General features: G+C 46.7%; 1 protein-coding gene and 1 long non-coding RNA gene across 3 annotated transcripts in view; one reads left to right on the top strand and one right to left on the bottom strand.

The window, feature by feature from the left end:
* The window catches only part of Asic2 (acid sensing ion channel subunit 2), a 1,083,285-nt gene that overhangs the window by 700,732 nt on the left and 358,404 nt on the right, over window positions 1–24,149 (top strand). The gene's annotated exons all lie outside the window — the stretch shown is intronic.
* Window positions 1–24,149, bottom strand: part of LOC126492366 (uncharacterized) — a 132,909-nt gene that overhangs the window by 36,597 nt on the left and 72,163 nt on the right. For both annotated transcript variants that reach the window (XR_007589572.1, XR_007589571.1), the window contains exon 2: window positions 3,688–3,892. This is a non-coding gene — a long non-coding RNA (uncharacterized lncRNA). The remainder of the gene's footprint in view (window positions 1–3,687; window positions 3,893–24,149) is intronic.

Raw genomic sequence — 24,149 nt, forward strand, 5'->3', positions numbered from 1 at the left:
CTTTTCCTCACTGAAGTAATTCTAGACAAGTGTGCATGGAGGGTGCATGGCGGAGAGGTCATCTGGAGGCGGAGGAGGGGTGCTCGCCACCCCTGCTGGTGCTCCATCTATTTCTTAAAAGGCACTGGATATTTCAAAGGCCAAGGGGGCACCCATGGCTGGCAATCTGCAGAAAAGCAGCAATTATGGAGCACTTGGGGAGGACCCCTTCACCTTTAAAAACTGCCGGCCTGGATTAGTCTCCCACAGTGTGGGGACTCCTGGGGACATATTTACTGGTTCTCAGTCAGGGATAAAGGAGCTGGCCTCCCAGCTTGGGTCTGCACCATCCAAGGCTAGAAAAGGACATGGCTTTGCAAAGCTAATGACCACTTTCCAGTGCAGGGTGCCTGCCACTAAGGGGTTTTTAAACTGGTGGTTTGGCTTAGATCTTGGAGGAAAGTTTGCAGGCTGTAGCTTCAACAGCATCTGGGCAGAACTCTGTCGCAGCCAACAGTGTGTTGGGAGGTGGGTATCATCTGAACCCGCTACTTCCATTGGTGGGTAGGATGAAGGCATCACTGTCTACCTTGAAGATGGAACATGAACAGTTCCCCTGAGGGTGCTTCATCGAGACTAGGTAGTTCATCAGTGCTTATGACATCACTATCATCATCACGCCCCTGCTGAGAATAAGCGTAACCAGTTCCTATTCTTGGCCAGACAGACAGCAAACTCAAGGTCAGGTGGCAAAGAGGAAACATTCATGGAGTGCATAAACTCTAAGATTCTCCTTCAGACCCACCTTCAGCTAAAGAGCTGTACAGCTCCCTCCTCACTGCCAGCACCCTCTTCTAAACTTGCCTGGAGCTGGTGTGTGGACCACAACCATGGGATATAGATAGATCACAATGATGTTCCCCTGCCCTGCTACTAGAAAGGGAACAGAACTGATCTGATTGGCTTCATTTTATAAACAATGCCGAGGAAGCAACAGAGGGACAACACGGAGGCCAACAGTGTGAGGTCTGAAGTATTATCAGGCACGCAGGGCGGGTAGGAGCATCCCTGGGAATGCCTAGACCTTAACAGGTGGCAGGTGCTGGGAGCTATTATTATAGAATCTGGGAGTCTGGGAGCTCAATTGTGGATGAAGAGCTTAAATGAAAACAAAGCTGCCTTCTCATTTCTGGCTGTACAGAAAGGGCACTGACGGAGAAGGCTCCAGGCCTTTGGTTAGTGCTCTGCTTACTAAACTTAATTGAACCTTACAATCTATTGGTTGCAAAATACCATCGGCTCCATTTCACAGATGAGAAAGAAAGTTTCAGCAGGAATGAGTAACTTGTTTGCTCTCTGGTTAACGACAGAGCCCACACCTCAAGGCAAGGCTGATAATCCCAAGTATGGCTAGCCAAAGTCCCACCATGCCACCTTATTAGACTATTGCCACCATCACAGTGAAGACACCAGTGAGGGTACCTTTGCTCTGATCTAGTCACAGTGGCTCAAGGCTTTGCATCCATTATCTCATGCAATGTTCAATAACCCTCAGATACTAGTGTCTGGGGAGATTTCGGATACAATATATCCTTATCCACCACTTAAGCATGATATCTACCCTGGAAAAAAGGAAAATGGGGCCCAGAAGCCAGATTTAAGGGTACACACTTGTAATCCCATCACCTGGGAGGCTGAGACAGGAGACCCTCCCGGTCAAGGCCCACTTGAACTACATACTGAATTCTAAGTCAGCCTGCGTTACCAAGAGAGACCATAATCTCAAAAATAAAATGACCTGTCCTCCCAATTCCAGTTGACTCCAGATATTCAGCCATTTCTCTACATCCTTTGTCACCTACTTTTTTCACCCAAAGTCAAATGATATCAGTGTCATTTCTTAGATGGGAAAAATAAGGCCTCCAAGACGGACTGGCTGCACAGTCCCCAACAAAACAGAGTGCCCCATGAGAAGAACAATTTGAGTTTCACTGCCTTCTGCCAGCTCGCTCCCAGTTATCACATAAACACCACACCAAAGCCTGTTCATGCTCTAACATGTTAGGTGCCCCTCAGGAAAGCTCTGCCAGTGTGTTTGCAGAGCTAGAATGTAATGGGGGTAAGACTCTGAGCCTGCCCCAGTAGAATCAGAAGTCAGAAGAGTAAGGCAGAGGGAGTACCCTACAGGGACAGCCCTGTCACTCACCTGGGCTAGCAGATAAGCCCATCTTCACCATGGAGACGGCAGTTGCCATCTCTGAGCCATCTGAGTCATCACTGTGGATCAGAGCCCAGTCTTCCAAAAATTCACTGACTAGTAAGGGGAAGAGGTTTCCCTTACTGTTGCGACCCATGTCTCTTAGGCAGACCTGGTAGCCACAGCCTTTAGTAGTTTTGAGGCAGCCGAGAACGGGGACTAGTTTAGTATTCTGGGTGTCTACTTGCTTTAGGTTATGCACACATTTCTTCTTCTAATAATGTACCCGTCTCCAAACAACATACTTAGCAATCTCGACCCTTCCCCGAGACCCTCATCTGTATTGAGATACACTTCTCTCTGAACAGTAGTATGTGTTTCCCTGTTCCTAATAGGAACCACATTTATACTGTTTCTGTTCAACTATGTGTCCAATGTAGTTTGGGGTACAAAAAATAAAATAAAAAAGCCAGTCTGTGCTGAACTGATTTGAGGTACATGCCCAGTAGAACAAAGCTGTGTCGTGTCCTCAACCAAACTTTTAGGGAGAATCTCCTACTGAGGAGGGTCTATGCATAATTGAGCATGCACCTGATTAAAATCAGATGCAATATGGGAAGGAACGTGTACAGTAGATAAATGATTATATAACCTATCAATCAAAGTAGGGAGCCACCTAAGCTACATCCTGTAGCAGCCAAACTCATTCTCTTGACTCTCATAAAAGAAAGAACCAAAGAGTAATGGGTATAAACGGAGGCTTCTCTGTCACAGTTGCTTTTAAATAATCACACAGAGACTTCTATTGATTATAAATGTTTGACTGTTAACTCCAGGCTTATAACTAACTAGTTCTTATACTTAAATTAACCCATTTCTATTAATCTGCTTATTGCAGCATGGTCGTGGCTTTACCAGTCCCCTGGCATCTTACTTCTTAGGCAGATGGCTCGCATCTCTATCAGTTCTGCCCCTCTTAGTCCAAGTCGTTAGTTTGATTGTTCCACCTAATCTTATCCTGCCTTGCCATAGGCCAGACAACTTTCATTATTAAACAATGGGAGTAATCCATATTCACAGCATAAAGAGAATCATTTCACAGCATCTCCCCACCCCTGCCTATTCAAAAGAAAGGTTTTAACCTTCACATAGTAAAATTACATATAACAAAACAATTATCAAGTAAGAACTACAGTTGCAGTATCTAGTCTACTTGTACCTGACAGACTTAGAGAAAAGATTTAATTATATATTATATCTTAGTGAATTTAAAGCTTTATATCTTTAATTGTATCTATAATTAAGAAAAACTATAACTATAGTAGTTATCTAGTGTTCAACTCCATCAAAGACCCCAGAAGGGTGAAATGCTACCTACAACAGAGACATTTTGCTGCCTAGACAGCCACCCAAAGTTCCTCTGTAATGTTGAAACATCCATCTTTGGCCCATAGGCCTATCACATATATAGACTTTCCTGTGAAGCACAGAATTTTGAAGGACTGTCCTACCTTGTCTTGGCAAAATTTGGCAATTGCCCTTTTTGCATCCTGTTGCTCCAGTTTGGGCAGTAATTGTCAGAAATTGAGGCAAGGGCAGTTTCTTTGCCCACATAGATAATTTTGCCATAAAGAAAATAAAGTCCCTGTAGAGTTTCATTGATGTCCATCATCTTTTCTGGAGATTGTTGGTGCTGCCAGGAGCAGATGTGTCTCACTGTCAAGAAAAGTGTAAGTTTTTAAACATATCAACTACCGTATTCTGTAGGTCTTTGAAATGTTTGAGGGCCATTTTTCTATTTGAAATATATCTCTGTATGACCTTGAAAACATATCTAAAATGACTATAAGTTTGACTATTATAGATAACTAACTGTATTTTTGTAAATCTATATTTCTTAGTTATACATTGCGTTTTTAATTGATCTGTATAAACACAATACCTAAAACAAGAGTAAAAATATACATACAGTATAATAAAATTAACTTTAAATTTGTATCAATAAACTAAAATCCATACCAATGTAAAATATTTTGAGATTAACAATTATTTTTTGGATTAAAGTAGATTCAATAATATACTCTTTTATCCTATTATTTCTATATCACATGTTGCCTAGACAGCAACCTGGGGCCCTTGAATACTCTCACTCATATAGGACAATCAGTAGACATGTGTCCCTCTCTAATCTCTACTATCATTCACTCTGAATACAGTTTCTTGGTACTTTTACAAATCTGTATGAGCCCCTTTCAATTCTTTGAATAAGAGATTAAGAATCTGGAATTCAGATCCCTATCACCAGTAACAGTGGGGATCAGGTTATGGGAAACACATCAGAAATCATAGGCCTTCCTGAAATAGCTTTGCAGCCATCTCTGCCGGATCAACTAGCATCCATACTTGAAAAAGGGAGGAGAAATCTGAGACACAGGGGAAAATGGCATCCATAAGGTCCCATGACCACATGGTTTTGGCTCCCAGGCCTGCTGGTTCCAAACTCTTTCCACCATGCTTAGGAAGGCAGAGTGATTGACAGGACCATCTTAAATCCCTTAGAGACATCTCGTTCTGCTTAGGTGAGGGATAACAGCGAGAGAGAAGCCATTTTCTGGGACTTTGTCCATTAACAGCTGAACTGGGGCTGCTAGTAACCCATAGAAGACCACTGGCTCCTAATCTTATAGTCGGAGAAAATAACATTAGAGCTACATAGATTTTTTGCTATGGAGATAGTAGTCATGCATGCTTCCTAGTATAGTTCTTACACTAATAAGGGTGTATTTAAGATTTTGTTTTTATATTATGTGTGTGAACATTTGCCTGCATTATGTATGTGCATAATTGTGTTGAATTCCTGAAGAGTGCCCAGTACAGTAAGTTCTTGCAACATGCCTACTGGGAGAGCAGCCTGCCATGGCAGTTTTTGAATGACTTATTTTAGCTCATCTCTCCCCTGGCTGTATTTTTCCTTAGACTTTTATTATTGCTGATATTATATTTTATACCCATGAATTAACCCATTTTCTGAATTCCCTGTTAAAATCCAGGTCTGTGAGGGCAAGGCCTTTTCAGTTTTTCCAGTTCCCATGCTCACAAAGCTTACAACGCTGACTGCATTCAGGCAAAGCAATTTTGGTCTTGTTTTAGCAACTTGATTATGATATGTAGGATGTCAAGTTTTCATTGTGTTTCTTCTCTATGGGATTTGATGAATTTCTTGTTTCTGAAAATTGGTATCTTTACTGCTTTTTAAACATTTCTAATCATTATCTCTTCAACTGCTTTTTTCTGCCCTCTTCTCTATCATCGGCTAAGATTCCAACTCACTTTGCTACTCTTTTAACAATTGTTTTTACTGTGTTCTGTTCTCTTTTTTTTCTAATATTCTTTTTTCTGTTATTAGATTAGGAAATTTCCCGCTAGTCTCCTTTCTAGTCTGCTAGTTCTCCTTCAGTCACTTCCAGTCTGCTATGAAGACCACCTAGTCAATTTTCAGGTCTTAGAATTGGTTTTGAATTAATTCTAGATTTTTTTTTATTTGGTTTTCCTTTGTGGAAATTGTTTCTCTGTTGATCTTTTTTTCAGTCTATTGTTGGGGTTGGTCATCTGTTTGGGTCTTTGTTTTTCATTATAAGCATACCTTGTGGCCATCAGCATAGTTAGAATACCTGCTAAAGGTATTTTCCTCAGGGCTTGGAATATAGCACAAAAGAACAACACTTGCCTAGCATGTAGGCATGTAGGCTGAACCTACAGCCTCCAATCTCTCTCTCTCTCTCTCTCTCTCTCTCTCTCTCTCTCTCTCTCACACACACACACACACACACACACACACACACACACTTTTCTCATACTTTCAACATCTGGTTCATCTCAAATTCAGTTTCCACTGATGGCTTTTCTCTTAGTTCAACTGATATGCAATAGAAATTCTAGATTCAGTTATGTTCCCCTTAATAATACTGTTTTTTTTTTCCTTTAAAGAACAATCACTTGCAAGGACTCAAATCTCAGAGGTTGTCTGCTCTGTGCTGTGTGGAGTAGCAGCTAAAAGCCAAGTTCTGTCTTTTTTTTTTCCTTTGCCAAGTTTTTTGGTGTCTGCCTTGCACATGCATAGTTCAGAAATCAAAGAACTGGACTGTTCTTTTTTATCGTTGATGTTATAATTGTAGGTTGTTGTTTGATTTTGAGCCATGCTAAAATTTAACTTTTTTTTTGAATTTATGTAACATATTTAGAGCTGCCCTTCTGTGGCACTCTCCTAGAGCATACTTCTTCCACTTCCTGGTTACAGTGCCCACCCTGAAGCCTCTGTTCTGATTCTTCAAGTCAGAAAATCAAAGGGTCTTCTAGATGTGCGCTAGCCACTCAGGCAGTGTTGCTAGCTAAGTCCTGCCATTGGCAGGTTAGTTTTATGTCAACTTGACACAAGCTAGTTAGATGAGAAGAGGAAACATCAACCGAGAAAATGCCTCTGTAAGATAGAGCTACAGGCCAGCCTAAAGGGGATTTTCTTAATTAGTGATTGATACAAAAGGACCCAGACCATTGTGTTTAGAGCCACCTCTGAGCTGGTGGTCCTGGGTACTCTAAGAAAGGAGGTTGAGCAAGCCATGTGGAGCAAGCCAGTTAGTTAGCAGCACCCCTTCACAGCCTCTGCATCAGCTCCTGCCTCCAGCTTCCTGCCCCGTTTGAGTTCCTGCCCTGACTTCCTTAGATGATGAACAGTGATGGGGAAGCATAAGCCAAATAAACCATTTCCTCTCTGAGTTGCCCTTGGTCATGGAGTTTCACTCTACTAAGACAGCAGGGGTGGGGAAAAGGCATCAAAATGGAAAAAATTTGGACTGAAAGGATAGCACAGCAGGCAAGTGCTTGCCAAGCCTCACAACCTAAGTTCAGTTTCTGGAAGGCATGGTGGAGGGAGAGAACTGATTTTCAAAAGTTGTCCTCTGACCTTAGCACGTGAGTTGTGTCATTCATACATACACATGACACACAATAACAACAACAATGACATGTAAAGCCAGAGCAGGGAAGACAGCTCAGGAGGTAAAAAAAAAAAGCTTCAGAACCTAAGTTTGATTCTCAGGAACCCACCAATAAGTAAGTAAATAAGTAAATGCCACAACCAGGCATAGTAGCAAAAATCTATAATCCCAGGGAGTCCCAGGGAGGCAGAGACAGGCAAGGTCCCTGGGCTCATCAGCCAGCCATATCTAGTTGGTGATCTCCAAGCCAGTGAGAGACTCTGTCTCAAAACACAAGCTGGAAGATTCCTCAGCCGTGATACCCAACCTGAGGTTGTCCTCTGGCATGCATACAGCTCACACACAGACAGACAGGTCAGACAGACAGATAAACAGAGAGAGAGAGAGAGAGAAAGACAGAGAGAGAGAGAGAGAACCAAAACAGAAATCTCATTCTATTCCTTTAGTGTCCTAAATTAGTCACCTCTGTCTTAGAGCAGGAGTGTGATTCTTGGGGGTGGAGCTATAGGGCTGTGGTACCCTATGACAGAGCAGGGGTTTCCCCTTTTGTGTTGACGTGCCCACAAGGCACCTACCTACCATTTGATTCTGGAACCTCTGCTCCCACTGGCTTGCTGACTCCCAGTATTCCCCCTTCACAGATAAGAAGGTTGATGCCAGGGAACAGCGTATCCCCCAGTGTGGTGTAGAGCTGAAACACCTTTGACCCCACCTCACCGCATACTATATGGACCAGTGAGCAGACTCCAAAAAAAAAACTGTCACACATTCAGATGTGCGCGCGCGCGCACACACACACACACACACACACACACACACACTGCCATGGCACTGCTGTGATTCAACAAGTCTCCTACCTTCTCTCTTGCACCCCCTAGAGTTTACTTGTAATGAAACAGCCAGGAGCATCCTAAAACAGCCATTTAACAGGCTCATGTGGAACCTGTTAACTGGCTCAGAAGCTTCATGCCTAGTGAAAGTCCCCAGAAAGGGGAGCAAGGCTCTTCATGATCTCCTTCCCTGCCCAGACCTCATCTCCTGCTACTTCCCCCTAGTCTGTGAACTTGTAAAGTTGGTCCTGCCTAAGAGCCCTTCTCTCAGTCCCACTCAGTCAGGACGCTGGTTTTCTCAGATCTACCCTGCAAAAGAGCAGGGACTGCCGACCCCACACTCGGCCCCTCAGCCTGCCCTGTTGTCTAACAGATCCCGTAGCATGGCCTGATAGGCTGTGTATTCACTCCGAACTTCCATCACCTGCCCTCCGCGGATTGGAAAGACCTCCCATTGTTCTGGTCGCTGCTCTGTAGCTACAGTCTCCATGGTGCCGGGGATATGGCAGACCCCAGAGAAAATCTACTTAATAAACAGTTACCTGAATCAATATTTAATTAATAATTTGGTCTTAGAATGATTTAAGGAATGTTCAAAAATACAGATTTCTTTTTAAGTCCCTGGTTCTTGGCTCCTGGATTCTTAACAACCTAGTGAGACTAAATCCCCCCAATTCTAGCCTTTTTGGGTTCCAGGTTCTTCATCTGTAAAATAGAGAAAATTCTTCACAGCCCTGAGGGCTGTGGCTCAAAGTACTTAAGAAGGCTTTTATGTAAATATGCTTAGTGCCCTATCAAGCATACTGAAGATACCTGGTGATTGGAAATCTATTTATAAATAAAAGATAAGCTTTAGGATTACACAAGGAAATGTAAGAATGGGGATGTCCAGAGGACTAGACCTATCCGACTCTGAGCAGTGGAACTCCGAGCTTAGAGGAAAGGCTCTGCCCCGCATCTCCTCTTTTTTCCTAGCATGTGAAACCTTGGTCCTTAGCCTTCCTGGTTGTCTCTAACACATGCCCTACAGATCCTCTTTCAAATCTTGTTCCCAGGATCTAGGGACATGATGTCCCCTTTCCCAAGTCTTCTCGGCAGGAAACAGATTGTTTGCTGTGTGCCGAGCTCTGCCTTTGCATCTTCAAAGCTGCTTCCCCTCTGCTGATCCCGAATCCCCACTCCTACCAATCCTGTGAGCCCCGGAGCCCCAGGGACTCGCTAATGGAAGCAGGCTCCAGTCTCTAACCCAAACAAGATGTGAGATCAGAGAAAAGCTCAGGGGGAGAGAAGAGGGGGCACTCTGCTGCAGAGGACAACAGAGCTGGAAACCACACTGTGCCTCTGTCCCAGTGCCAGCTGCCTTCCACGTCAGCACTCACATTCCTTGGCAGTGCCAGCCCAGAGCCCTGATCTCAGTGAGCAGGCAGGCCAGCCACAGTCATCCAAAGCATAGCTTCTCCAGGCAGGTTTCTGAGCTGCCTCAGAATCCTCTCCACTGCCTCTATTTCAGTTCCAACTTCTAGAGAAGCAGTGTGGTCAGAGTCAGGTGGTGAGTCCTCTCCAGAAGTGCTCCCCCGGCCCCATTTCTTCTGAAGTTGACCTTCACTTAGGGCCTCTGTGCTCCCCAAGATGTGACCCCCTTTTATATACCCTCACCTGGACTAGTCAGAGTCTCCTTGGTACCCCTCCTCACATCTGCTCCTATGGCCCACACAAATAAACACACACAATCACCTTCTCTTTGCAATTTCTGAATCATTTCAGAGGCTCTGGAAGCAATCTTTCCAAAGCCCCAATGCATGAGCTCTGAGGATTAGAGTCCCAGTGGAGCTCAGTCCCAGGAAGAGCAAGTATAAGCTGCTGCAAAAATGTCCATTCCCCTGCCGTCTGTCTTCATGCGCGCACCCAAAGCAAATTCTAAAGTCTATTTAGTTCGCAAGAGTTCTTAGTGCCTGTTACATCTTTCCATTCTCTGCAATGGCCCCAAGGAACCCATGATTTCACCCATTTTACAGGTGAAAGAGCCAAGGTACAGAGAAAGAAAACAGGACCCCATCATCCAGATGAGCGAATGCAAGCATTAAGATGTGAAAAGCAAGTCTTAGGAGGGCCAGGGTTAGCAAGGTTCCTGCCAGGTCTTAGAATGGCCAGAAAGCTTTTGGTTGGTATATTTGTTACAGGTTTGTTGAGTAATGTGTGTAGTGTGAGCCTCCTCTGAAAGCCTTTTGTGTTTAGCAATGATTGCTTCCTAGTCATGCATACACACACACACACACACACACACACACACACACACGGGACAGGACCACAGGGTGTGGGGACTAGCCCAAACGTGGACTTCAAACCTCTCTCAATACCTCCTCTGCTTCCCCTCTTGTTGTGCTCCAGAAAAGCTCCCAGTGGGGTTCTCAAAACAACTATTTCCTGGCTATGGATTTTCCAATACCAATACTAGAATCCTTTCTTCACTTTCTAGGTTGCTAGAAGACACGCCCTCCCTCCCACCCTCTTTCCACCCTAGTTCCCTCCATCTTGGTTCTAGGCATGGACCACAGTCTGTAAGAGACTCACCTGCTTTGACTTTGTTGCTAGTCTTGTAGTGCCCAGGGCCCCATGCATGCAACATCCCCAGGACCGATTTGCCTTGGTTTTGCTTGCAAAGGAAACAGGTCCCTCTTCTCCAGCCCCACCAGATGGACTGTCATCCTTAAGGATGGACTTGTGCTTGCATTTACATTCCACCTTCTGTCGATCTTCTGTAGCTGAAATCTGCATGTTCTGTTTGTCAGAAAGCAGAGCGTGCTGCCTGTGTGCCTAACTGCTCACTTTCCCAGTATGGCTAGGTGGCCCATTTTGTGATTCTCTCTTCCACAGAAAAGGCATGTGCAGAGCCTTATGGGAAGGAGAATGCGCTGAAATCTGCCAGCTTGCTGCAGTCCAGACAGCTTGGGCTGGATCTCCAGGCACTGTGGTTGGGTTTGTTTGTTTGTTCTCTGTGGGTTGGAGGGACCGACTGTAGCATCAGCCATCTCTTGTCATTGAATCTTTGCCTCCTCTACCCCATCACCAGGGGCTGGGAATGGTCCCATCCTTGTCACTCGTTACTTCTGGTCCCATATTTCTAAGGGTCTTGCCTTAGAAAACAAGTCCTCCCTGCGATGGAGACCTCAGCAGAAATCTGTGTGTTCTGTTGGAATATGGCTCATCCAAAAGTGAGAGACTAAGACCACAAGCAAATGCCCTGTCTGTCTGTGGTACCCGTATCAGTGACTCTGTTCATCGCTGGGACAAAATGCCAGACAATTTGACCGACAGTTCATGGTGGTAGGGAAATCACGGCAGCAGGAGCGTGGGGCAGTCGGTCCCATTTTGTCTGTGGCCAGAAAGCAGACAGAGATGGACGCTGGTGCTCAGCTCACTCTCCTTTAACTCAGTGTGAACCCATGGAGTAGCACCATGTGGAGAGAGGACAGCTCTAGTTACACCCCTAGGTACACAGCTCTAGGTTACACCCCTAGGTGCACAGCTCTAGTTACACCCCTAGGTGCACAGCTCTAGTTACACCCCTAGGTGCACAGCTCTAGTTACACCCCTAGGTGCACAGCTCTAGTTACACCCCTAGGTGCACAGCTCTAGTTACACCCCTAGGTGCACAGCTCTAGTTACACCCCTAGGTGCACAGCTCTAGTTCACCCCATCACAACAGGAAACTCAAGGTAGTCAAAGCTCAGAAGCTGGTCTGTCGTGAGGACTGGAGTTCAGATCCCAGCACCCATGCTGGATGGCTCATAAGTGCCTGCTGTAACTCAGCTCCAAGAATCCTGGTACTCTCTTCTCAGATCTACACAGACACACATACATACACACACACACACACACACACACACACTAAAATAAATAAAAGGGGAAGCCTATCCCACTCTTTACTTCCTGGCTTAAGCTGCAATCACTTGTTCCTATCTACACTCCGCCATACGATATTATCCTTTGTCTTCACCAAAGGCCAAACCAAGAGAGCACTTGGTCTTGAGATTTGAACCCCTAAACTAGAAACTAAATTAACCTATTCACAGTAACTTAACCTGCCTCACATGCCCCCTCATAGTGATAAAACCAGCTAGGACAGGGTTCGGAAAATAGATCATGGGTCTCATTCCTTGATGGGGTCATTTCATGTGAGAAGAGTATGAGTAGGCATGGGGGCACGTGCCTATAATCCTAGTACTTTAGAGCCTGAGGCAGGCAGGCAGTGAGTCAAAGGGCAGCCTGGGATACTCAGTGGGACTTTCTTAAAAGAGAAGGAGGATGAAGAGGAGGAAAGGGCATATGGATGGAGCTGTCACAGAAGTCATGCCCTGCACCTTGTTTAGGTCTCCTCCTAGATGACCCGTTCTCTGTTGCTGTGAAAAACACCGCGGCCAACAGCAACATGGGGAGAGGAGGACTTGTTTCTCCTTACAGCTTGCTAAGCAGCAAGAAAACAAGTCATGGGAGATGCTCAAGGCAAAAACCTGGAGGCAGTAACTGAGCCACAAAGGAAGGCTGCTTACTGGTGGGTTCCCTTTGGTTTGCTCAGCTTGCCTTCTTATACCACTCAGGACCACCACCTAGAAGTGGCACCATGCCTGGTGGGCTGGGCCCACAACCTTGCTTCCAGGCGATCTGATGGGGACATCATCCCAAGTGACTAGTTAGTGTCAAGATGACAAAAGCTCAGCATCACACCTTCTTAAAGGTCCCACCTCATGATAGAGCATCAGTCTGGGTGGATGCAATAGGCTGAAACTCTGGTCCTCTCATTGAAAAGAAGGGAGGTAGAGAGTAGAGAAGAAACTATTCAAACACACACCAAGTAGGTGTCTGCCGTGTGCTGTTAGAGAAAGACAAAGCATTTCCGGGAGCCATGGAACAATGGACACCCATCCACTTCAGCTGTGCTGTCTGCTTCTGCTGGAAATGGGGACAGTCTGTTCATGTCCCATAGGGATTCCTAAAGATCCTTCTGGAACTGGGGGTTTAGCTCAGTGATAGAACCCTTGCCTAGCAAGCACATGTTCCTGGGTTGGGTTCTCAGCTTGGGGGCGGGGGAGTGAGGGGGGAGATCCTTCTGGAAATAGATCTCTTGTCAGCAAGGCTGAAGAAAAACAAAAGTAGGCCCTGACTTTTCTGTGCTGAACCAGAGACTAGGAAGAGCAGTTCTTCTGAGGACAGGCACGAAAGAGGCAGAGTCGATCCCCGCGTGCAGAAGCAAAAACAAGGCAGAGAAGCCAGTGGCCCCTGCACCAGAGCTCTCCGTGGGGACCGTGTATCTGCTCGGCCCCTGAGGCATTTTGTGTTTTGCTTCAGTGAACTGTGCTGAGGGATCAAAGAAGGAGCACCTCATGGGAGAGGTGAAATGCCAGAGGGGTAGGTCTTTTGAGGGATGTGCTTCCTCTCTCCAAACACACCTCAAGGGAGCTACCGGTACTGCATGCATTACCCACCTCATTCTCTGTATTTCTCTATGCCCCGCCTACACACTTCTGAGCCTCTGGCCTGCTCCATGCACCACATGCCTGCCAAGTAAGATGTTTCCTACAGATTTCCCTGAAAGAAACATTACATAAGCCCAGCGTGAAGGAGCACACGGAGTTCCATGGAGTCACACAGAGTCAGCAAAAGGTCACTCTTTACGTTCCATTACCAGACAAAGGTGCTAATTCAACAGGGCCTGGGGAGCACCCTGCAGCGTGATGATTCCAGAGTTTCCCATAGTACTCAGTACTTGGTTTTATAAGCGTGGAGCAGGCTTGGAAAACTCTGAAAATGAACACACCTGCCATCCCCAGCGTTTGTCACCCTGAAGACTGCGTGCCTTGCAAACACAGTTTCCTGTTCCTGAACGGAGGGTAAGGTCCTCCAGCCCAATTCCATTTGTGCCCCGTGATGATAAACTGAAGAGCTGGACCCCAAAAACCAAGCCGTGTTTCCTTTCTTAATTCATCGCTCGTTTATTCACTTGAAAATCTAAGACCCGGAGTCCCTGCTCACAAGCAACTCAGGTTCGTGGTAGGGAAGCAATCAAATCAAGAAACATTGTAGTGGGTGTTCTGAGAGAACACCCAGAGCTATGGGAACATAAGAAAAAACCCCTGAGAATTGGGGAGATGGCTCAGCCAGGAAAGTACTCTCTGGGCCATCATGAAAACTAAGTTGGGTCCCTGGAAATAGCATTCAAAAGTGAGGCACAGTGGTGCATCCATGTACTCCTAGTCCACGGATGTAGAGATGGGAGGATTCCCAAGGCTCACTGACTAGGCACGCCAGCCAAATCAGTGGATTCCAAGTTGATCTCTTGTCTCTACAAATGCCACCTGCACAAGCATGAATTGTATAGGCACACACACGAGTGCATGCATGCACAAACACACATACAAAGAAAAAAGTACAGAAACCATCATTGATCTAGATTCAAGGGAGATGGTGTCAGGAGGCTTCCTGGAGGAGGCAACAGCTGAGCTGAGTTTTGAGTAGGAGAAGACCAGCAAGATATAAAAAATAAGGAGAAGGTGGTGCAGGCGAGGAGCAAGGCATGGTAGAGCACGGGGCCGCCAAGGCAGTAGCCTAACATAGACTCAGCAGAAAGGAGGGCTCGTGAAGCAGCCACTGAGATCTCCTCAAAGAATGAGCAGCAATGAGCTTCTCCCAGTGCCACTCAAGGGCAGGGCTTGACTGCTGGTGTTTGATGTCTCTGTGCCACCCACAGGAAGGCCAGTGATCCGTCAGACAGCCTCTGCTGGAAGACCAGCCTTGCCAACACCTGCTCACTGCCTCTGCCCTCAGCCACCCCTCCTGCCCCACAATCTGCCTTGACTCACCGTGCTGAGCTTGACCTGTGGCATCTGCCCACTCCTCCTGGCTCATTGAGACAGTTCCTGGAAAGCAATCAAAATAAAACGTGTTTTGGTGGGAATGGTTTAGCAAGAGGTCCTTTCGGGTCCCTCTGGAGTGTCCTGCTGTGCCTGTGTTCTCACCGTGGGGCTGTAATTCAATTTTAAATGGAAAGTACAAGCAAGGCTTTTTAGAAATCACTCACCTGCAGCCTGTCATTATAACTAAAATTCAGAGACAGAAAGTGACTTCCCCGGCAATCTAGACTCAGCAGAGGATCTTCTGACCCTCTGGCCACTGAGCATCTTAGGAATGGCTTCTGTGGTAAACAGGAGTTGACAGTCTGGCAAACCCATGACTTGAACTCGGAATCATTTCTTGACAGCTCCCTGGAGGTCCATAATGATCAGGCTCCCCTAGCAAACAACCAATAGTCAACGTCCATTATCCAGGCATTCAACAGCTAGTACCTGGGTGCCTCCTTCATGACAGATTCCATAGAAGACACTGGGGAGCTGTCTTAATCCATCTCTATTGCTATAGTAGAATGCCTGAGAATGGGTTCTGTATAAAGTAAGGAAATTTTATCAGCTCCTTCATTGCAGAAGCTGGAAAGAAAGTTCAAGAACCCGGCGTTGGACTTTTCTCAGTTTCTGGGGCCTTTACGCTGCATGAGCTCACGATGAGAGCCGAAAAGCAAGCAGGGATGTGCAGAAGCTAGTCCACACTGACAGACAGTCTCACTTCACAGAGCCTGTCTCATGGGAGGCCACGAACCCAGTTCCATAAGAACTCCATGAGTGCCACTCACAAGCCTACTCAGTTCTTACACGTCCCACCACCTCTTAACAATGTTACACTGAGGACCACGTTTCATCCTGAGCTGCACAGGAAACCAACCGTATTCCAGCTACACGGGAGGCAAAGTAAAACAATACCCAAGCTGGGGAGTTTGCATACCAGCAACATAGACAGGTGGTAAACGCGGAGGTGCAGCATAAAAATAACTCGGACCAGGACCAGAGGCTGCGCCGAAGGAGAATCGGGGAGACCTTCCTCGCTGTTGAGGAAGTATCCAAGGAGACTAAGAATGGAAGGGGGCATAAGCTAGGGAAATTGGGAAGGAGGGAGAGGGCTAAACAAAGAGAAAAGCCTTCCATATGTATGAAGGTGGGGACGTCCAAGCAGGCTGGAGAAACACTGTGGTCACAGATGTCTGTGGAAGTGGAGATGTCCTAGTTAGCTTGTCAACTTAAGATAACCCAGAGTCACCTGACAACGGACTCCCAGTTGAGGTGGCGTTCAGATCACGTTGGTTAGTGGACATGTAGATGGAGGTCTGTCTTGCTTGCTAATTGATAAACAAAGGATCGAGCCACCGTGGGCAACACTATTCCCTAGGCAGGTGGCCCTGGGTTGTATAAGAATATTAGCTAAGCATAAACTTGTGAGCAAACCAACACGCAGTAGCCCTCTATAGCCCCTGCCCCTGGTTTCTGCTTGAATTCCTGCTCCGATTTCCCTCAAAAATGGACTATGACCTAGAAGTGTAAGCCAAATAAACCCTTTCCCTCCCAACTTGCATTGCCTACATGCCACAAAAGGGCACCAGATATCATTATAGATGGTTGTGAGCCACCATGTTGTTGCTGGGAATTGAACTCGGGACCTCTAGGAGAACAGCCATTGGTCCTAACCTCTAAGCCATCTCTCCAGCCCCCACAAGTTGCAGTCAGATTGTTTATCACAACCACAGATGGCAAACTAGAATGAGAAGGGTGGTGATGAAAGGTATTGGGTGTTACTGTTTGGGTGAAGGGCCTAACATTGTCTCTGAAGGGTTTGGCATCAATCCTGAATACCTGTGGCTGAGTTTTGAGCAAGAAGAGGGATAGAGATTACGTGGCTTTAGCTAGATAAACCTAGACACTTGTCTGGGGATTTAGGATGGTGACAAGGACATTGTGAGGAGGGTTGCAAAGTGACTAGGATACTATGATGCAAAGGGCCATCCCAGCCAAGCCTTTGATGGGTTCCCAAAAACCACCATTACTGTTGCAAAGACACCAACAAAAACTAGTGAGCATATAGGATTTGATTTAGAAGTCCCATTCTGATCCTCTGGGAGACATAAAGAATGTGATGTCATTGCTATAAACAGTGCAGAGAATCCTAGATTATGGAGTCTAAACCATAACTTGACAGAGTAGGAAACCATCACAGAGACAGCAACGGCTCATCCAAGGCCACTTAGTCTCTGCCTTGATTCAGAAAGAAAAATAGTTTGAAGAGAACTAGATTGTGAGTCCCTGCTCCAGCCTTTCATTCCTTTTAAACACACTCAAGAAGTTGCTGTCTGTCTCTGAGCCTCAGTTTCCCCACGGGTCAAACAAGAATATTGGGTCAGAAACAGCTGTGATTACTTCTGTCTCTGAGGCATGCTGTGTCTTCTATCAGATGAGACAAGAAGGAAGGCAGCTTTGCAAACTGCCTGCTGCCATTTGCTAGGGGAGTCGACAGCTAGCAGCAGGTGGTGCCAGCCCCAGGTGGCTGCAGCAGGAGAGGACTGGAGGAAGAAGGGAGGGGCATTAGCATTCTCCCAGTGCATGCTGGGAAGCTGGCAGGGTCCAGACGGACAGCAAGCCCTCTGACTCCTGTGGAGTCATAGACCGCTTGAGAAGAGCCACTGCTCCCCTGTTGCCGTGACAACTTGTCTCTGGATTGAGCTCATTTTCCCAACACTCAGCTCTCAGAGCAGCACCCAACTGACCTACCAGCAGAGACCAGATAACCTGGAGGGCAGGGGATAGAGAGATGGGACTGGGCTGTTCAGAATGCCAGAGTGTAATTGAGATCCAGATGTGTCTAAGGACTGCAGGGACAAGGATGCTGGCGGCTGGGGAGAGGCGAGGATCTTTACATCGCAAGCCAGCCCCGTTTCACAGACCATTACCTCCCTTAGCTTTCACGTGTAGAAGGAATCCAATGTTAAGTTCACAGCCGCCTGTTCTGCAGTGAGATTGCTGTGTGACCTTGGGCGGGTCATTTAATGTCTCCAAACCATGGTCTCCAACTGTAAGATGTCCCTAGCAGTTTTGTCCCAAGAAGCCATGCTCTGCTCCTGCCTGAGCTGCTAGCTGTGAACGGGAGCCAGTGGAGACATTTGAAGAGTCTCCATGTGGGAAATGGAGTCTTTTTTAAAGCGTAAAGGGTTCTAGTGATCTCATTTTATTTCCATATCGTTATGGGGACACTGAAAAGCTGATTTTCTGGACATTTCTTTCTTCAGAAGAAAAGAATGCTTTAGGGAGCGATATATTAGGTAACCGCTGATTTGAAGTCAAGAGGAAATGGGAGCCACGTCTCTCTGAGAGTATAAAAGCCATTAGGGGAAGAGGATTTTTCTTATCAGTCTTCAATTTTTCACAGAGATACGGTTTAAGACGTCTATTTGTGTAAGGTGAGGGATTTCAAAGCTAAATATCCCTCCTTCAGGGTGCTGTCAAACCATTTCCTCCCGGCCCACCTGCCTCTCCCATCTGCTTCTTCAGTAGAAGCTGGAGCCAACTCTGGGGATTGCTAAACAGACATTGTTTCAAGAGACCCTGCTCTGTCAGCAAGTGAAAACCGTCCCCAGAGGGGCAAAAGCCCACACAGAGGAGGACAGGACCCACCGTTCTTCCTCTTTCCAGCTTCCTGTGACTCTGAGGAAGGTGTGATCAGGACCATTTCAGGATACAGACCCTCCGCTCTTGAGACATAGGACCCTCTGGCTCCCCAGTTCCAGCCTTGAACCACTTGGGACTCTGAGCATTTCCTCCAGGCTGAATTCCCTGGACATTACTCCAGTCTTCCCACCTTGGTTTTAAAATGGCAGCAACCAGGTGTCCTTCAACTTCTTGCCTTGTGCTCACATTGAACTATTCCACTGCCACCACCCAGTCTCTCATTCTTGGCCATGGAAGATAGGTCTCAGGGACTTCAAAGTCCTCAAGATCTCATGCAAAACTTTGGTGAACTGGTGTCCATTGGGGAGGGGGCGGGGCTAGATCATCTCATTCATTCCAATCCTCAAGCAGTCATTGTTTTTTTGTTTTCTGTTGCTGGGGTAAAATACTATGAACAAGGCATGTTGTAGAAGAAAGGGTTCATTTCGGCTAAGGGTTCCAGAGGGAGAGTCCATACCGATAGGAGGTGGGGTGGCTAACAGCAGAAGCAGAAAGTTGAGAGATTACATCTGCAGCCACGAGCTCGAAGAAGAGATACAGAAGAGGGCAAGGCTATGAACTCTAAAAATCTGCTCTCAACCACATACTTCTAGCAAAGGCTGCACCACCTCCCCAAACAGCACCACAAACGGGGACCCAAGCATTCAGATACCTGAGCCCGTAGGGGACAGTTCTCATTCGAGCCGCCTCAGCTGGGGACTACCTTGTCGGGCCCTCTGAGGTGTTCTTGTTTCACCTTGTATCCACCACAGAAGCTGGAATTCGGCCAATATATGCAGGGGGAAAGTGAGCGTGGCCACCACTCCCACCTAGTTCTGCTACACGGGGTATGACATGTGCTGAATCGCATAGCACTGAGCCGTGCGTCTCTGCTCAATAAAACTCATCTAGGAGGGAAGGAGAGAATTAGAGAAGCAAATGGGGGGTATCAGAGGCAGGCGAAGGTCAAGGAGATGCCAAGACTCAAGTACACACAGACCTGTTGGAGATGCCAAGTTCACAATGCGAAGTAAAGAATGGGCCTCAGAAGGGAAGGGGTGGGATTGCCTCAGTGAGGCCAGCAAGGACTTGAGATGCTTTAGCCTGTCAATCACCAACTGCAGAGGCACTAGGCTGATATAAAGAGCCCTTGACTCTGAAATTGGGAGCTGGGCATCTATGTTATATCCTATTATTTGTCATCAGTGTGACCTTAGGAAAGGCTCTTCAACCCCCAGTTATTTCGCTTATAAATGAGATGTTAGCCTGACCTCACTTGCACTGCTACTGCCACAAGGGTCGGGTATGACACTGGGGGTTATAATGAGGAAGATGATGGCCACCAACAGAGGCTACGCCGGCAGATTCCAGCCATTTGAAAGTCAATCTTCTAGTTCCTTGTTATACTAACCCGTACTATAACAAACACTTCGTGACCCAATGAGTGTCAACAAAACTAACCTGAGGTCACAGGTATGCTAAACCCTTGACTACCCCCCTCCCTCCCTCCCTTCTTCTCTCCCTCTCTCTTTTTCCTCTCTTCCTCCCACCCCCTTTCCCCTTTCTCTCTCCCTCTGGTTCTCCTCACCACCAACTCCTGTCTGACTCCCCTACTTGTCTCAAGCCAAGTCCCATACACTTCCTCTAACACAGGCAGCTCTGCCTTCATGAACATCACCACAAACTGGGAACCAAGCGTTCAAACCCCTGAGCCTGTGGGGCACATTTCTTATTCAAGCCACCACAGCTGGGAACTCTCTTGCTAGGACCTCTTAGGTGTGCTCCTTTTACCTTGCCTTTTAAGGAACACCACCCAGGCCTCGGTCTGTGTGAGACCAGGGCACGTCACTATTGCTCTGCATCTTCCACTCATCCTTCACCCCAAACTGGAGGCCCCTTGTGCACTCCACCATTTCCCCAATTTCTATAATCATTATTGGTAAATGGAAAACAAAGGGACCGTCTATCTGAAGTTCAAGTGATGGAGGACTTTAAAATGTCCCGGGTTTCCTTGGGAGACAGAGACCTTAGAACCCTCTACTGAAAATAGGCAAGATCACTATATTTGAACTTGAGCTGTGGCAATGCTGAGACCAAGGTGGCCCCTGCAGTGGGAGGTTCCCAGAGTGCGTGTGACAGGCTAGTTAAGCGCAGGGAATTCTTCCTTCTTCCCATCCCCAGGAGGCGAGTTCTGGGTAAGGCTCCATCTGGCCACACGTGATAAATATATTTCTGCTCAGGAGAAACAAGCCGCCACAGAACGTCTGCATGGGAGGCAGTTTCCTTTTCTTTCGAACCACACCAAAAGGAGCCCAACCAATGGACCAGAGGGAGAAGGAGACCAAGGCAGAATTGGAAAAGTGACTGAGGAAAAAGGCTTCGTTTACTAAAACCCGAAAAACAAAAGTACTGAACGTGCGTGTGTGTGTGTGTGTGTGTGTGTGTGTGTGTGTGTGTGGTGTGTGTTGGTGCCATGTGTTTTTGAAAAGAAAAATGGGATTTAGAGGCTTGCTGGTGTGGTGGCTGTTGCTTGCAGGGACAGGCATGGCAGAGGCAAGAGACATTCTGCAGGCAGATGGCCGTGTGTTTTGTCATTAATACCATAGCCACTTATGGAGTGCATACTTGGGATGAGGTGAGGCGGTTCCGGTTTCCCATCATTCCGCGGGGCACCACTTGAATGCCGTCCAGTCATTCCGACTCCGCCTTTGCCACTGCTGTCGCCCCTGAGATATGGCTATTCTGTATGTACTCCCAGCATTTATTTTAAATTGCCTTACTTTTTAAATCGAAACACCAACCTGAGATTTAGCCATGTAATCACAGGTGGGAAGCCACTGACTATGTTTTCTTGATTGTATATTAAAATAAATACATAATCATCAATGTCCGAGTTTATGCCAGGTGAAGTTCCCTTGTCTGCAATTAGTGACACTCACATTGCAAGCTGAGAAACGCTCCTGCATGATGAAGTGCGTCTATTTGGACAAAGTACACCTTTGTATAATAGAAAACCCTTCAACTAAGTGGCTCGAACAAGATAAAGGGAAGAGATGGGCAAATCCAAGGCCTTGAGTGGCGACTTTGGGATAACTAGAGGGTCAGATTCCTGTTTTTCAGTCCCATCATCCCAACCTGCTCTGCTGCTCACTGAGCTGCTTCATAGGCCAAGTATCACCCATCTCTTCTATGCTCTGTGAGGCAGCAGGAAGGCAAGAGCAATGATGCCCAATTAAGTCATCTCTCTTTAAGGAGATTCTCCTCAAGTTCCTCAAATGAGTTCTTTTCTATCCTAAAGGACCTTATCAGATGGCCGTCTATACCTGACTTCAAGGGAGCAGGCTTTGGAGCGTGATGAGAATCAGATTTTTAGGTAGTTCTTGAACCCCGAGCATACCCCCATTTGACCTCCTTTTTTGTCTGATCTTGCTATGATTTTGGTATTGACTTTTTAACCACCTTCTCCAGAGCTAGAATTTCAGAAAAAGTAGGTAGTTACCACTGTTCTCTTTACATCTAAAATGGAATCCTGCTTCAGAACCTCACTCACTGCCCTGAGGTAGATGAACCCTCTTGACCTTAAGTCTGGCTCCTACTTCACCCTAGGTAACGGTGTTCCCTAGAAACCCCTTCCAGCTTACCTATACCCTAACCTAGGTTCAGCTTCTCGGGAATCGGGAATCTGTTGACTCCCATTAGAGTTTCCTGTGTCCCTGCACAGCCCCTTAGCATCTCCCCAGCTTCTCTAGCTACCTCACTAGGTCACTGGAGCAACAGGGTTGCCACATGGCCAAGGTCATGCTGTTGAAATATGTCCAGATCATCGCCCTCCCAGAACCAGATGGGTTCCAGAAAAGGCAGGAGATATAGCCTAGGGGTAGAGCGTTTGCCTAACACAGCCCAAGCCCTGAGTTCATTCCCCAGTGCCATACATAGCACAAGGACCAATGAGTTCCAGGCCTTCTTTCCCTTCCTGTTTTCCTTTGAGACGTTTCTTCCTCTCCAACTGGCTTACATTGTTACATACTAAAAAAAAAATAAAATAAGAAGCATTCTCTAGCTGGCTGATGGCAACAGCTTTGAATTCAGTCTTTACTGCTTTCTAGTCTTATAAAATGTCGAGTCTTCAGCAGGTGCTCGTGTCTCTGAGCGTAAGCACTTCCTGTGGATGCCTTCTCCAGACACCCTGTGTGATACGGTGTAGCACTGCTGTCTGGGAACTGTGGATCAGCGAAGGCTCAGCCTTTTATTTAATAACAAGCCCCACTGTGACGGGAAGGCGTAATTGCCAAACTTATGTATAACTCACCGACTCCATTCTTCTTTGTAACTCAGCTCCCAGCACTTTGTGTACAGCCAATAAGTGTTTACTCAAAGAATAAAGGAGGGAGATAGAATATTTGTTCTCCGAGGTTCTAGCCACAGAAGACTCTGCGTCCAAAGGTCTCGAGGATAAACTGCTTATCAACACTCATCAGCCGCCCTGGCTAACGTGGTCACCCACCTTTCCTATAAAGGGCTGGTGAGAAAAATATTTTAGACTTCGGGGCCATATGGCTTGTCACAATGATTCGACTCTTTTACGGGAAGCCGAAAGCAGCCAAAGACAATACGACCGAACGAGGATGGCTGTGTTCCAGTAAACGTCTCACATGTCAGAAAATACTGTGCCCTTTTTGGGTTTCTTAACCGTTTAAAAATGTAAAAATCCGTTCTGCTCACAGACTGTACGGAAGCAGGTGGTGAGCCACATTTGGCTGCAGCCCATAGTTTACTGACCTCAGATCTAAAACGTGTATGGTTGTCAAGCTTCCGTGAGCATAACAGCTACCTGGGATACTGGCTAAAACGGGTTGCCAGAGACTCTTCCAGGAGGGCTGGGGGAAGAGGAAGGACTTTGCATTTTTAGGAATCAGGAAAGCAATTCTGATGAAAAGCTGCCTAAAACCTTTCTCAGATTTTAAAACTTGACTTCCTTACAGTTACAAGTGTGTTGGGCTGGCAGACCCAGAAATGCCAGTGAGGTAAACACAGAGGTCTAGGTCAATGTTAAGTTCACAGGCGATTTCTCCACAGGCATACTCCGACTCCTGATTCTCCCGAGCTCCTAAATCCCCTGGAAGTGACTCTTCCTCCCCAGGAGGGAGGTGAAACACGGTGGCAATGCACAGATACATCCTGGCTGAACCCGAGGACAATTTAGAGAGGATGTGGACACAGTCTACTTGGGTACTCAGGAAGAGGAGAGAGAGGGATATAGATTTGGGGGCCTAATGAGAGGTGGCTACTTCTCTGGGCAGAGGTAAAGAACCATGACAGATCTATTGTCATGGAAGATTAAACCTAGCCCTTGAAAAGAACAACAAGAGACTTGAGGGTTTCCTCCCAGCTTCATTCCCTCCGAGTCCTTGGAACATGAGCTTCAGCTTCCAGATGGGGTGGGGGTGGGAATGATGGATGGAGGGCAGATAAGAGGAACACCACCTATGGTTCCTGCCCTCACTACACCATGTACCTTGACTGCACTCTAGGTGCCTGTGGGGAGGGAGGGTTTCACGAAGGTTGCGGGTGA

The sequence above is a fragment of the Alexandromys fortis genome, unplaced genomic scaffold (genome assembly GCF_014885135.2).
Source record: "Alexandromys fortis isolate MF-2015 unplaced genomic scaffold, M_Fortis_MF-2015_v1.1 scaffold_80, whole genome shotgun sequence".
Classification (NCBI taxonomy): Eukaryota; Metazoa; Chordata; class Mammalia; order Rodentia; family Cricetidae; genus Alexandromys; species Alexandromys fortis.